Raw genomic sequence first — 12598 nt, 5'->3', positions numbered from 1 at the left:
GTTCGAGTGCCTCACTAAAAACCCCACAGACAAAATAAAAAAAGAATCCAATGACATCATTAACATCATCGGAGATTACAGCCTTGGCTATCTGTACGGCAATGTAAAAACACACAAAAATGGAAACCCTCTCCACCCCATCATCAGCCAGACACCTGCCCCCATGTATGGACTGGCCAAGCACCTCAATCAAATTTTGACGCCCTACTTATCAAGCCGATATTGCCTGTGCTCTTCCAACGGAATTCCTCGAAGAAATCACAGACTCCCCAGGAACAGGCACTATCACCTCCTTGGACATGGAATCCTTTTTCATTAACGTTCTTGTCGACAAGAGCATCAATATCATTATGGACAGCATCTACAGGGACCCCTCTACACCCCAGCTGAATATCCCAGAAATATCCCTGTGGACACTCCTCGAGATATGTACGAAGAAGGCCCCTTTCTCCACCCATAAAGGCCAGATGTTACAGCAAAAAGACGGAGCCGTGATGGGTTCCCCTCTTGGTGTCCTATTCCCCAACTTTTATATGGGTACTGTGGAAGAGAGAGTTTTCTCCAATATTAGAAAACCCCGCAACTACACAAGATATATTGATGATATCTTTGTGCAAGCCGAGAATGAGGAAGAGGTTGAAGCTGTCTTGTGCATGTTCCAGCAGTGCAGTGCGCTGAATTATATCATCGAATTCAGCAATGAAGGCCAACTCCCCTTTATCGACGTCCTCGTCCCCAAGACCGACGATGGTCTAAGAACTTCAGTGTATACAAAGCAAACAGACTTAGGGCTTTGCCTGAATGGTGACAGTGAATGTCCTGCAAGGTTCAAGAGCACCACAGTCAGGGCCTACATTTGGAGGGCCTTCACACACTGTTCTCCCTGGCAGGACACTCACAAAGAACTTGATCGAGTCACTCAGGTGCTCATTAAAATGGGTATCCAAATTGACTTATTAATAAAGAAGTCCGAACAGCGCTGGATCGGTTGTACAGTGAGAGTGAGAGACCTCAGCTCCACCCACATGAGAAGATCAAGCTGTATTACAAAGCTAGAGTGCACGCACGTCACCGTGAGGACAAGGATGCATTGAGAAAAATCATCAGAGAGAATGTGAGCACTACCGAAGTCGGCAAAGAACTAGAATTCGTAATTTATTACCAAAATCGACGTACCCGCGACCTTATCATGAAGAACAACCTGACCCCCTCAGCAAGAGACCTCTTGAAACAGTCGAATGCAATCTACCAATTCTTATGCCCCATCCGTGGATATCCCGGCTCTTACGTTGGTATGACTGTGTCCAAGAGGATTTCTCGCCACACACAAGAAGGAGCAATTAAAAACCATACCATGACAGCACACCAGAAAGCTATTTCCTGCTATGGTATTATCAAGAATACTAAGATAATAGGGAGGGCTCCTGACCAGCGATGTTTACGACTGCTCGAGGCACTCCTCATACAGCAAGAAAAGCCCTAATTAAATACGACACAGGAAATGCTTTTCCTCCCCACTAACCTAAGAAGACTCATGAATATAAATAACAGTACAAGTAATATCAGACCAAGAGACACCCCCAATCAAAGAATACCAGATGAGACAAGCAGCACCGCTGCCAATGACAATGTGAGATATTGTGACACAATGCCTAGGAAAGTCATGCCCCAGCCTCGACGGTCTGCTAGGCTGCAACAGCACGACCTTCAACGACGAGAAATATCTTGAAAAAATCTTCCTCCAATCAACAGCATGAACGCAATGAGCGGTTGACCCCCTGCTGACCTACCACTATATATTGAGTAGATCCTGACAGCATCTACAGTCTGCTCCGACCCACTGCCGTGATCATGCTCGGATGATACCGAGAGAAACGTTGGCCACTAGATCGACCTATATTTGATCTATTTGTTTATTTATTGTGACAAATGAATATATTTTTAAGCAATATCCCTGAAATTGACTCCTCCTGATGAATCATACTCGCCAGTTGTAGTAGCAGAGAGAAAGCAATTATTAGAAAAATACAGAAGACTATTTACAAGTTGAATGCAGTTGATGCAGCAATATCTTATCCTTCAATAAGACTTGTTTGAAAGAGGGTCTCATTCTAGTGATGATAACAATAATAATAATAATAATAATAATAATAATAATAATAATAATAATAATAATAATAATACCAACTCAAGAAAAGAGGCAACAGAATCAACCATCTGATGTTCATGGACGACATCAAGCTGTATGGTAAGAGCATCAAGGAAATAGATACCCTAATCCAGACTGTAAGGATTGTATCTGGGGACATCAGGATGGAGTTTGGAATAGAAAAATGTGCCTTAGTCAACATACAAAAAGGCAAAGTAACGAGAACTGAAGGGATAAAGCTACCAGATGGGAGCAACATCAAACACATAGATGAGACAGGATACAAATACCTGGGAATAATGGAAGGAAGAGATATAAAACACCAAGAGATGAAGGACACGATCAGGAAAGAATATATGCACAGACTCAAGGCGATACTCAAGTCAAAACTCAACGCCGGAAATATGATAAAAGCCATAAACACATGGGCAGTGCCAGTAATCAGATACAGCGCAGGAATAGTGGAATGGACGAAGGCAGAACTCCGCAGCATAGATCAGAAAACCAGGAAACATATGACAATACACAAAGCACTACACCCAAGAGCAAATACGGACAGACTATAACTAACACGAAAGGAAGGAGGGAGAGGACTACTAAGTATAGAGGACTACGTCAACATTGAAAACAGAGCACGGGGGCCAGTATCTGAAAACCACCGTGAAGACGAGTGGCTAAAGAGTGATGGGAAGAAGGACTAATAAAAGTAGACGAAGACCCAGAAATATACAGAGACAGAAAGACAGACAGAACAGAGGACTGGCACAACAAACCAATGCACGGACAATACATAAGACAGACTAAAGAACTAGCCAGCGATGACAATTGGAAATGGCTACAGAGGGGAGAGCTAGAGAAGGAAACTGAAGGAATGATAATAGCGGCACAAGATCAGGCCCTAAGAACCAGATATGTTTCAAAGAACGATAGACGGAAATAACATCTCTCCCATATGTAGGAAGTGCAATACGAAAATGAAACCATAAACCACATAGCAAGCGAATGCCCGGCACTTGCACAGAACCAGTACAAAAAGAGGCATGATTCAGTGGCAAAAGCCCTCCACTGGAGCCTGTGCAAGAAACATCAGCTACCTTGCAGTAATAAAGTGGTACGAGCACCAACCTGAAGGAGTGATAGAAAAACGATCAGGCAAAGATCCTCTTGGGACTATGGCATCAGACGGATAGGGTGATACGTGCAAACAGACCAGACGTGACGTTGATTGACAAAGTCAAAGAAGAAAGTATCACTCATTGATGTCGCAATACCATGGGACACCAGAGTTGAAGAGAAAGAGAGGAAAAAATGGATAAGTATCAAGATCTGAAAATAAGAAATAAGAAGGATATGGGATATGCCAGTGGAAATCGTACCCATAATCATAGTAGCACTAGGCACGATCCCAAGATCCCTGAAAAGGAATCTAGAAAAACTAGAGGCTGAAGTAGCTCCAGGACTCATGGCCATCAGAGTGTGGTACCCTAGAAACGGCACACATAGTAAGAAAAGTGATGGACTCTAAGGAGGCAGGATGCAACCCGGAACCCCACACTTTAAATACCACCCAGTCGAATTGGAGGACTGTGATAGAGCAAAAAAATAATAATAATAATAATAATAATAATATAATAATAATATAATAATAATAATAATTTGCAAGGAGACCCTCTCGTAGACAGGTTTTGTTAAAAATGATTGTTGCTGAAGCAGCAATCATTTTTAACAAAATAATAATAATAATAATAATAATAATAATAATAATAATAATAATAATAATAATTAATAATAATAATAATAATATTTTGTTAAAGATGATGGCAGCATCAGTGGAATTGATTTTATATACGGTCTTTTCAATTCTTCTTATTATTCTCTTCTCATCAGGGCTGATATTTGCTAATAGCTGGCCGATGTTCATACCTTGGTTAAAGAAATGTTTTCTAAAAATACCAATTTATTGTTATGATAACAAAAGTGGTTAACAAATCTTAGTCTAAGGGCGTAATGGAATTCCAACGTTTCCAACCGTATCATCGGTTCATTTTCAAGGAAAGGTGAGCGTGAACTGATTGGAATGGGGTTGTTCGGCGGTATTTATTGTGTCCCAGGTGCTCTGTCTGATGGGCGCTGCGTTTTCATTGGCTGAACAGAGGATTAAGTCCCTGAGTCAAGCCGTCTTGCAGAGGTAGGAAGCCTCGCAATGCTCTTCGCGTGCGGACGCTGGAGACTGGGAGCATAGTATTGGGCAGGGGCACCTGATTGGTCCGTTCGATCGGCTCTATGGTGCCGGCGGGCAGCACCCTACGTGCCACCGTCGGGAGGAGTGAAGTCTCTTGAGTGGTGTTGAGGCTGGGTCTCTCCTTCCCAATGTGTAGGGCCTCTAAGAGGCGGAGGCGACGGTGATCTGCTGCCTTGTCGATAATACCAATATTAGGAATAATGTCCTTCCGAGTTATCCTGGTATTGTGGACGTTTTTTGCATGATTATGGATGGCGCCTTCCTGAGCGTAGCAGGATATCCTCTTGGAAAATCGCATCGTTGTCATACCAATGTAGGCGCCGGGGCATTCCCGGACAGGGCATTTGTATTGGTAGACAACATTAGTTTTCTTGAGAGGGTCCTGCATCACAGGGGCTGGGTTGTTTTTCATAATCAGGCCACTGGTCTTCTTGCTTTTATAGTAAATGATCAATTTCACTTTTTTCGCAGGGTCCGTGGGGGAGACATTCCTTTCGATGATGTTACGAAGGGCTCGTTCATCCTCTTTGTATTTCTTGTGAAATACTCCCTTGTAAAAGAGAGTGACGTCTTCAAGGGCGACGGGGCGAGGCTCCTGCTGGTACCACTTATCGATGTTTCTGCGAATGGCTTTTTCGATGTCCCGGTTGGAATACCCGTTGTTAATTAGAACTTGGGCAACACGTTCTAATTCAGTGTGTGTGTCCTTCCACGAAGAGCAGTGTGAGAGAGCTCTCTTGATGAAGGCGCTGATTGCAGTGCATTTGTATCTCTCTGGACACTCGCTCTCGCCGTTCAGGCACATGCCCAGGTTCGTGGGTTTCGTATACACTTGTGTTACGAAGCGTTCTTGTTGTTGCCCGACGAGAACGTCAAGAAAGGGGAGGCGACGGTCACGGCAATGCTCGATGGTGAAGTTGAGTCTGCTGTGGTCGTGGAAGGCTTGTCGCAGGCGCTCTATTTCTTCCACCGTGTTGGCACTGATGAAGGTGTCGTCAATATATCGGACGTACATAGACGGTTTCTCGATGGTGGCGAATACCCGTCGTTCCACAGTACCCATGTAGAAGTTCGCGAAAAGTACTCCGAGGGGAGAACCCATCACTACGCCGTCTTTTTGCGTGTACATATGGCCTCTGTGGGTGGAGAAAGGGGCCTTTTTCGTACATATTTCAAGGAGTTTTTGGAGGGCATGCTCAGGGATGTTTAATGGGGGCGTGGAGTCATCTCTGTATACACGATCCAGAATTATCTGATTGTTTCATCCACGGGGGACGTTTTTCGTTAACAGGGACTCCACGTCCATCGATGCAATAACTCATCCGGGCGGTGTCGTTTTCAGGGCGGTTCTATAAACTCGGCAGAGGACTTCAAACTGTGGTCATCTGGAACGTAAGGAGTCAAAATAACATTCAATTTCTTCGCAAGCTGGTATGTAGGAGCGGGAATTTGGCTAATGATGGTGCGTAACGGGTTCCCTGGTTTATGGGTTTTAACATTCCCGTATATATAGCCAAGGTCGTAGTCCCCTACGATCGGCAGCAAGTGAAGGGCATTGGAAGCTGCATTGACAGTCTCAATAATCCTATTGGCCTCACGCTTAATGTCATCTACCGGGTTCTTAGTAATTCTCTGGAATTTGCTGCTGTCTGCCAGTATCTCATCCAACTTGTGGTGGTATTCTTCAGCGCGGATGAGTACAAATGCAGCGGTTTTATCGGCCCGATGGACGGTGACATCCTCTTTCGCTCGGAGTTCTTTGGCTGCTTCCCTCAGGCGCCTGTCGATCACATCACTCTTGTAATCACCGCGTTCCGTGAGGGCCTCGGCCAAGAGGAGGGGCTGCAGGGCGTCCGTGGTACGTATGGTGCCTTGATCTTCATGCTTGTGTATGGTGTCTAGCAGGTACTCGATCTCAAGGCGTTTCTCCATGGGTCTCGGTCGGGTAGAGAAATGGCAGTTGAGTCCCATACGTAGAATTCTGTCTTGTTCGGCGGTAGGTACATATTCGGTCAGATTAATATATTCTTCTCTCTTCTGCGGGAGCCGTAGTTTTCCTCCGTTGAGGGCGACCAGCTTCTTCGTTATCGTCCTCATTCTCTTTTCGGTATCCTTCTCATCCAGGCGGTGCAGGCATTCCATGATGGCGGTGGGGTGAGCCCGTTCCTGGGTGGAATCGTCGTCTCTGTTGGCCGTTCCATAATTAGCATCGCCTTCCCGGACACTCGGATGGGCTGCTACAGGGTTCCTGCTGTTACTGCGACGGAGGTTGTCCCACTCAGTGTGCAAGTCGCAGTAACAGCAGGAACCCTGTAGCAGCCCATCTGAGGCCCTCACGGAACGCGGTGATTACAAGAGTGATGTGATCGACAGGCGCCTGAGGGAAGCAGCCAAAGAACTCCGAGCGAAAGAGGATGTCACCGTCCATCGGGCCGATAAAACCGCTGCATTTGTACTCATCCGCGCTGAAGAATACCACCACAAGTTGGATGAGATACTGGCAGACAGCAGCAAATTCCAGAGAATTACTAAGAACCCGGTAGATGACATTAAGCGTGAGGCCAATAGGATTATTGAGACTGTCAATGCAGCTTCCAATGCCCTTCACTTGCTGCCGATCGTAGGGGACTACGACCTTGGCTATATATACGGGAATGTTAAAACCCATAAACCAGGGAACCCGTTACGCACCATCATTAGCCAAATTCCCGCTCCTACATACCAGCTTGCGAAGAAATTGAATGTTATTTTGACTCCTTACGTTCCAGATGACCACAGTTTGAAGTCCTCTGCCGAGTTTATAGAAGCCCTGAAAATGACACCGCCCGGAGGAGTTATTGCATCGATGGACGTGGAGTCCCTGTTCACGAACGTCCCCGTGGATGAAACAATCCAGATAATTCTGGATCGTGTATACAGAGACGACTCCACGCCCCCATTAAACATCCCTGAGCATGCCCTCCAAAAACTCCTTGAAATATGTACGAAAAAGGCCCCTTTCTCCACCCACAGAGGCCATATGTACACGCAAAAAGACGGCGTAGCGATGGGTTCTCCCCTCGGAGTACTTTTCGCGAACTTCTACATGGGTCGTGGAACGACGGGTATTCGCCACCATCGAGAAACCGTCTATGTACGTCCGATATATTGACGACACCTTCATCAGTGCCAACACGGTGGAAGAAATAGAGCGCCTGCGACAAGCCTTGCCTTCAACCACAGCAGACTCAACTTCACCATCGAGCATTGTTGGCTCGTGACCGGTTCCGCCTCCGCCTCCCCTTCCTTGACGTTCTCGTCGGGCAACAACAAGAACGCTTCGTAACACAAGTGTATACGAAACCCACAAACCTGGGCATGTGCCTGAACGGCGAGAGCGAGTGTCCAGAGAGATACAAACGCACTGCAATCAGCGCCTTCATCAGGAGAGCTCTCCCACACTGCTCTTCGTGGAAGGACACGCACACTGAATTAGAACGTGTTGCCCAAGTTCTAATTAACAAACGGGTATTCCAACCGGGACATCGAAAAAGCCATTCGCAGAAACATCGATAAGTGGTACCAGCAGGAGCCTCGCCCCGTCGCCCTTGAAGACGTCACTCTTTTCTTTTACAAGGGAGTATTTCACAAGAAATACAAAGAGGATGAAAGAGCCCTTCGTAACATCATCGAAAGGAATGTCTCCCCCACGGACCCTGCGAAAAAGTGAAATTGATTATTTACTATAAAAGCAAGAAGACCAGTGGCCTGATTATGAAAAACAACCCAGCCCCTGTGATGCAGGACCCTCTCAAGAAAACTTAATGTTGTCTACCAATACAAATGCCCTGTCCGGGAATGCCCCGGCGCCTACATTGGTATGACAACGATGCGATTTTCCAAGAGGATATCCTGCCACGCTCAGGAAGGCGCCCATCCATAATCATGCAAAAAACGTCCACAATACCAGGATAACTCGGAAGGACATTATTCCTAATATTGGTATTATCGACAAGGCAGCAGATCACCGTCGCCTCCGCCTCTTAGAGGCCCTACACATTGGGAAGGAGAGACCAGCCTCAACACCACTCAAGAGACTTCACTCCTCCCGACGGTGGGACGTAGGTGTGCTGCCCGCCGGCACCATAGAGCCGATCGAACGGACCAATCAGGTGCCCCTGCCCAATACTATGCCTCCCAGTTCCACTCCAGCGTCCGCACGCGAAGAGCAGTGCGAGCTTCCACCTCTGCAAGACGGCTTGACTCAGGGACTTAATCCTCTGTTCAGCCAATGAAAACGCAGCGCCCATCAGACAGAGCACCTGGGACACAATAAATACCGCCGAACGACCCCATTCCAATCAGTTCACGCTCACCTTTCCTTGAAAATGAACCGATTGATACGGTTGGAAACGTTGGAATTCATTACGCCCATAGACTAAGATTTGTTAACCACTTTTGTTATCATAACAATAAATTGGTATTTTTAGAAAACATTTCTTTAACCAAGATATGAACATCGGCCAGCTATTAGGAAATATCAGCCCTGATGAGAAGAGAATAATAAGAAGAATTGAAAAGACCGTATATAAAATCAATTCCACTGATGCTGCCATCATCTTTAACAAAACATGTTTGAGAGAGGGTCTCCTACCTTCAAATAATAATAATAATAATAATAATGATAATAATAATATTTTTGGTAGCATGAATTCCATATGAATAGGATTCATCTCCTTAATAATAATAATAATAATAATAATAATAATAATAATCAAACATAAGAAAGTGAAGTTATAAACCTCTTTCCTTTCTGCCTTCTTCTTATATGTTTGGGCCCGCGCAAAAACAGGACCTCTGGTTGCTCATCCCAACTGCCCCTAACAATTCGCACGTCCGTCAACAATCATCATGCCAATGAGTAACGAGAATTATTGGGTAATTCACTGACACAAAACTCATGCTAATGATGACCCCTTGTTTCTTCAGGATATGTAGACACAGGATATCTGATACAATTAAGAAATTTCCTATTTCCTATGATTTCATGAACATGTTGATCGTCCGTTCTGTTTTAACCTTCATACCCTTTCTAAGTGTGCGTTGTAGTTTCCAAATTATTATTATTATTATTATTATTATTATTATTATTATTATTATATTATTATTATTATTATTATTATTATTATCACAGTCCTCCAATTCGACTGGGTGGTATTTACAGTGTGGGGTTCCGGGTTGCATCCTGACTCCTTATGATTCCATCATTTTTCTTACTATGTGCGCTGTTTCCAGGAGCACGCTCTTCTGCATGAGTCCTAGAGCTACTTCAACCTCTAGTTTTTCCAGATTCCTTTTCAAGGATCTTAGGATCGTGCCTAGTGTTCCTATGATTATGGGTACAATTTCCACTGGCATATCCCATATCCTTCTTATTTCTATTTTCAGGTCTAGATACTTATCCATTTTTTCCCTTTCTTTCTCTTCAACTTTGGTGTCCCATGGTACTGCGACCTCAATGAATGATACCTTCTTTTTTATTTTGTCAACGTCTGGTCTATTTGCACGTTCTGATATCATAGTCCCAGAGGATCTTTGCCTTATCGTTTTCTATCACTCCTTCAGGTTGGTGCTCGTACTGCTTATTACTGCAAGGTAGCTGATGTTTGTTACACAGGCTCCAGTGGAGGGCTTTTGCCACTGAATCATGCCTTTTTTTTGTACCGGTTCTGTGCAAGCGCCAGACATCCGCTTGCTATGTTTATGGTCTCGTTTTTCAAATTGCACACATCTATCGTTCTTTGTACATATCTGGTTCTTAGGGCCTGATCTTGTGTCGCCGTTATCATTCCTTCTGTTTCCTTCTTGAACTCTCCCCTCTGTAGTCATTGCCATGTTTCATCGCTGGCCAGTTCTTTAGTCTGTCTCATGTATTGTCCAGGCATTGGTTTGCTGTGCCATTCCTCTGTTCTGTTGGTCATTCTCCTGTCTCTGTATATTTCTATTGAGGTATGTTAAGCTCCCTACACTTGGTTACATTTCGGAAAAGTATGATCTAAAAAGAAGGCATTTTAATTTACCCCTCCATCTATTAGCCACAAAACCAAACCTTTGTTTCTTCAGTACTTTAGACTTTATGTAAGCTGGTTCTCGTTAACAGTCAGGGTTTTAATAGCTGTGGTAGGATAGATATTTCATGTGTTGTTTAGCCTCAATACCTAAGGATAAAGAACTATTATTTTCATGTTCTTTCCCTTTAAAGTTAGTACTTTTTCACCTTCTATTTTATATTTGGTGGCTACTGCAGACTTGCAATTAAATTTCTATTCCTGAAGCCAATGATAGTTGTTATTTTGTATTAGTTCTTGCAATCGAAATGTGTAAAGAAATTATGATGAAGTGTTAAATTTTTATTTCAGTCAGTGTTGCAAGCCAGTATTTTTAGTATTTGTACCGTTTGAAGAAAATAATCACCATTCAGGGTATTTTATCTAATGAATAACTCTTTGCCTTTGATACTGGAAGTACCTTCAGAGTTCAACTGCTCCGTGCTCGTTGCTCCAAAGTTCAACTGCTCCGCGCTCATTGCTCCAGAGTTCAACTGCTCCGCGCTCGTTGCTCCGCGCTCGTTTGCTTTGATTATCTACTGCCTCTCTCCTTCCTTCTAACATTGCTTCTATTCATTCAGTATTCCACCGCCTCCATCTCCAGCTGGCCCCTAACCATTTTCATTTTTATTTCACTAACTCCCCTCCTCGGCTTTTCATGCAACTTCTGGGTCGCTTGAATTATTTACCGCTTCTCCCTCTCCCGTCCTTGAAGTCCAGTTTGTCTCAACTCTTTTAATGCTATGCTCTTGGCCCGGTTTTGTTCCCTTGTGTAGCCACTACTTCTTGGTCTTGATTCTCTCTCTCTCTCTCTGTCTTTCTCTGTCTGTCTGTCTGTCTCTCTCTCTCTCTCTCTCTCTCTCTCTCTCTCTCTCTCTCTGTGTGTGTGTGTGTGTGTGTGTGTGTGTGTGCTAATTGAGCCTTTTGAAGTAGGCGCTTTTGCATTTTTTATTTCGTTTTGTTTTGAGTAGTACCATTAAGCTCACTTCTACTCGCTGCATTATAAAATGAGTCGGCTGACTTAGGATTGCATAGTGCATTTCTATAAAGATTCTCCTTTTATTCAGCAGACTCAGGAATCCTATATGGCTTTCCAGCTAGGAAAAATCACTAACAGCGTGCTCCTTTCAGTGTATTTCTATGCGGTCTCCCTATTTCTCCCCCTTTCTCCTTAAAGTGATGCTGTTAAAAATCACATATACATACACACAAACGCGCGCGCGCGCGCACACACACACACATACATATATATATATATATATATATATATAGCTATATATATATATATATATATATATATATATATATATATATATATATGTATATATATATATATATATAGTATATATATATATATATATAGTTACATTTATATATATTTATATATATATATATATATATATAAATTGATGTATGTATGTGTATATATATGACTTACTATCTAGAAATCAGCACTGTGCGGGGTAAGACATCACCAGTACCAAAGGGCACCAAAAGGGGTAGGGTGGGAAGGGAAGGGCTTCCTTGAAACGGGGCTGGTTCTGCTCATAGACTTAGTAACTAATTAAACTTTATGAATTTACGATACCTTATTTACAATACCTATCTGGAAAAGAATACTGTGGTGGTAAGACATCAATGGCACCAAAGGGGATAGGGGTTGGGAAGAGGGTGACAGAAAGAGAGTGAGAGGGAGAGGAAGTGAGAGAGAAAGAGAGTGGAGGGAGTTTTAGGAGGAGAGAGAGAGAGAGAGAGAGAGAGAGAGAGAGAGAGAGAGAGAGAGAGAGAGAGAGATTATTTATAATAAATGGACATGAAAAAAGCTATACAAGGAAAAAAGGGTATTGGTTCGGACCAAGCACCACTCGTCTAACAAACAAACTCTTAGGAAAAATACTGTAAGGTATAATTTGAAAATGAAAATAACAAATTCTTGCTAATGCGAGCCAAAGCAATAGTAACAACTGATGAAATATGTACAAAGGAAAAAACAGCAACAAACAGATAAATGTCTGCACAAGATGTCAGGACTAGCATAACGGACATTCTGCTTACTTTTCTATGTTATCATGAAGGTATGTTTCTCCTAAAAGTTATGCGCTGCCGTCAGGTACATGGTGT

The sequence above is a fragment of the Macrobrachium nipponense genome, chromosome 14, assembly GCF_015104395.2.
Source record: "Macrobrachium nipponense isolate FS-2020 chromosome 14, ASM1510439v2, whole genome shotgun sequence".
Classification (NCBI taxonomy): domain Eukaryota; kingdom Metazoa; phylum Arthropoda; class Malacostraca; order Decapoda; family Palaemonidae; genus Macrobrachium; species Macrobrachium nipponense.
The sequence above is the reverse complement of the archived record's forward strand: the minus strand, read 5'-3'. Positions refer to the sequence as shown.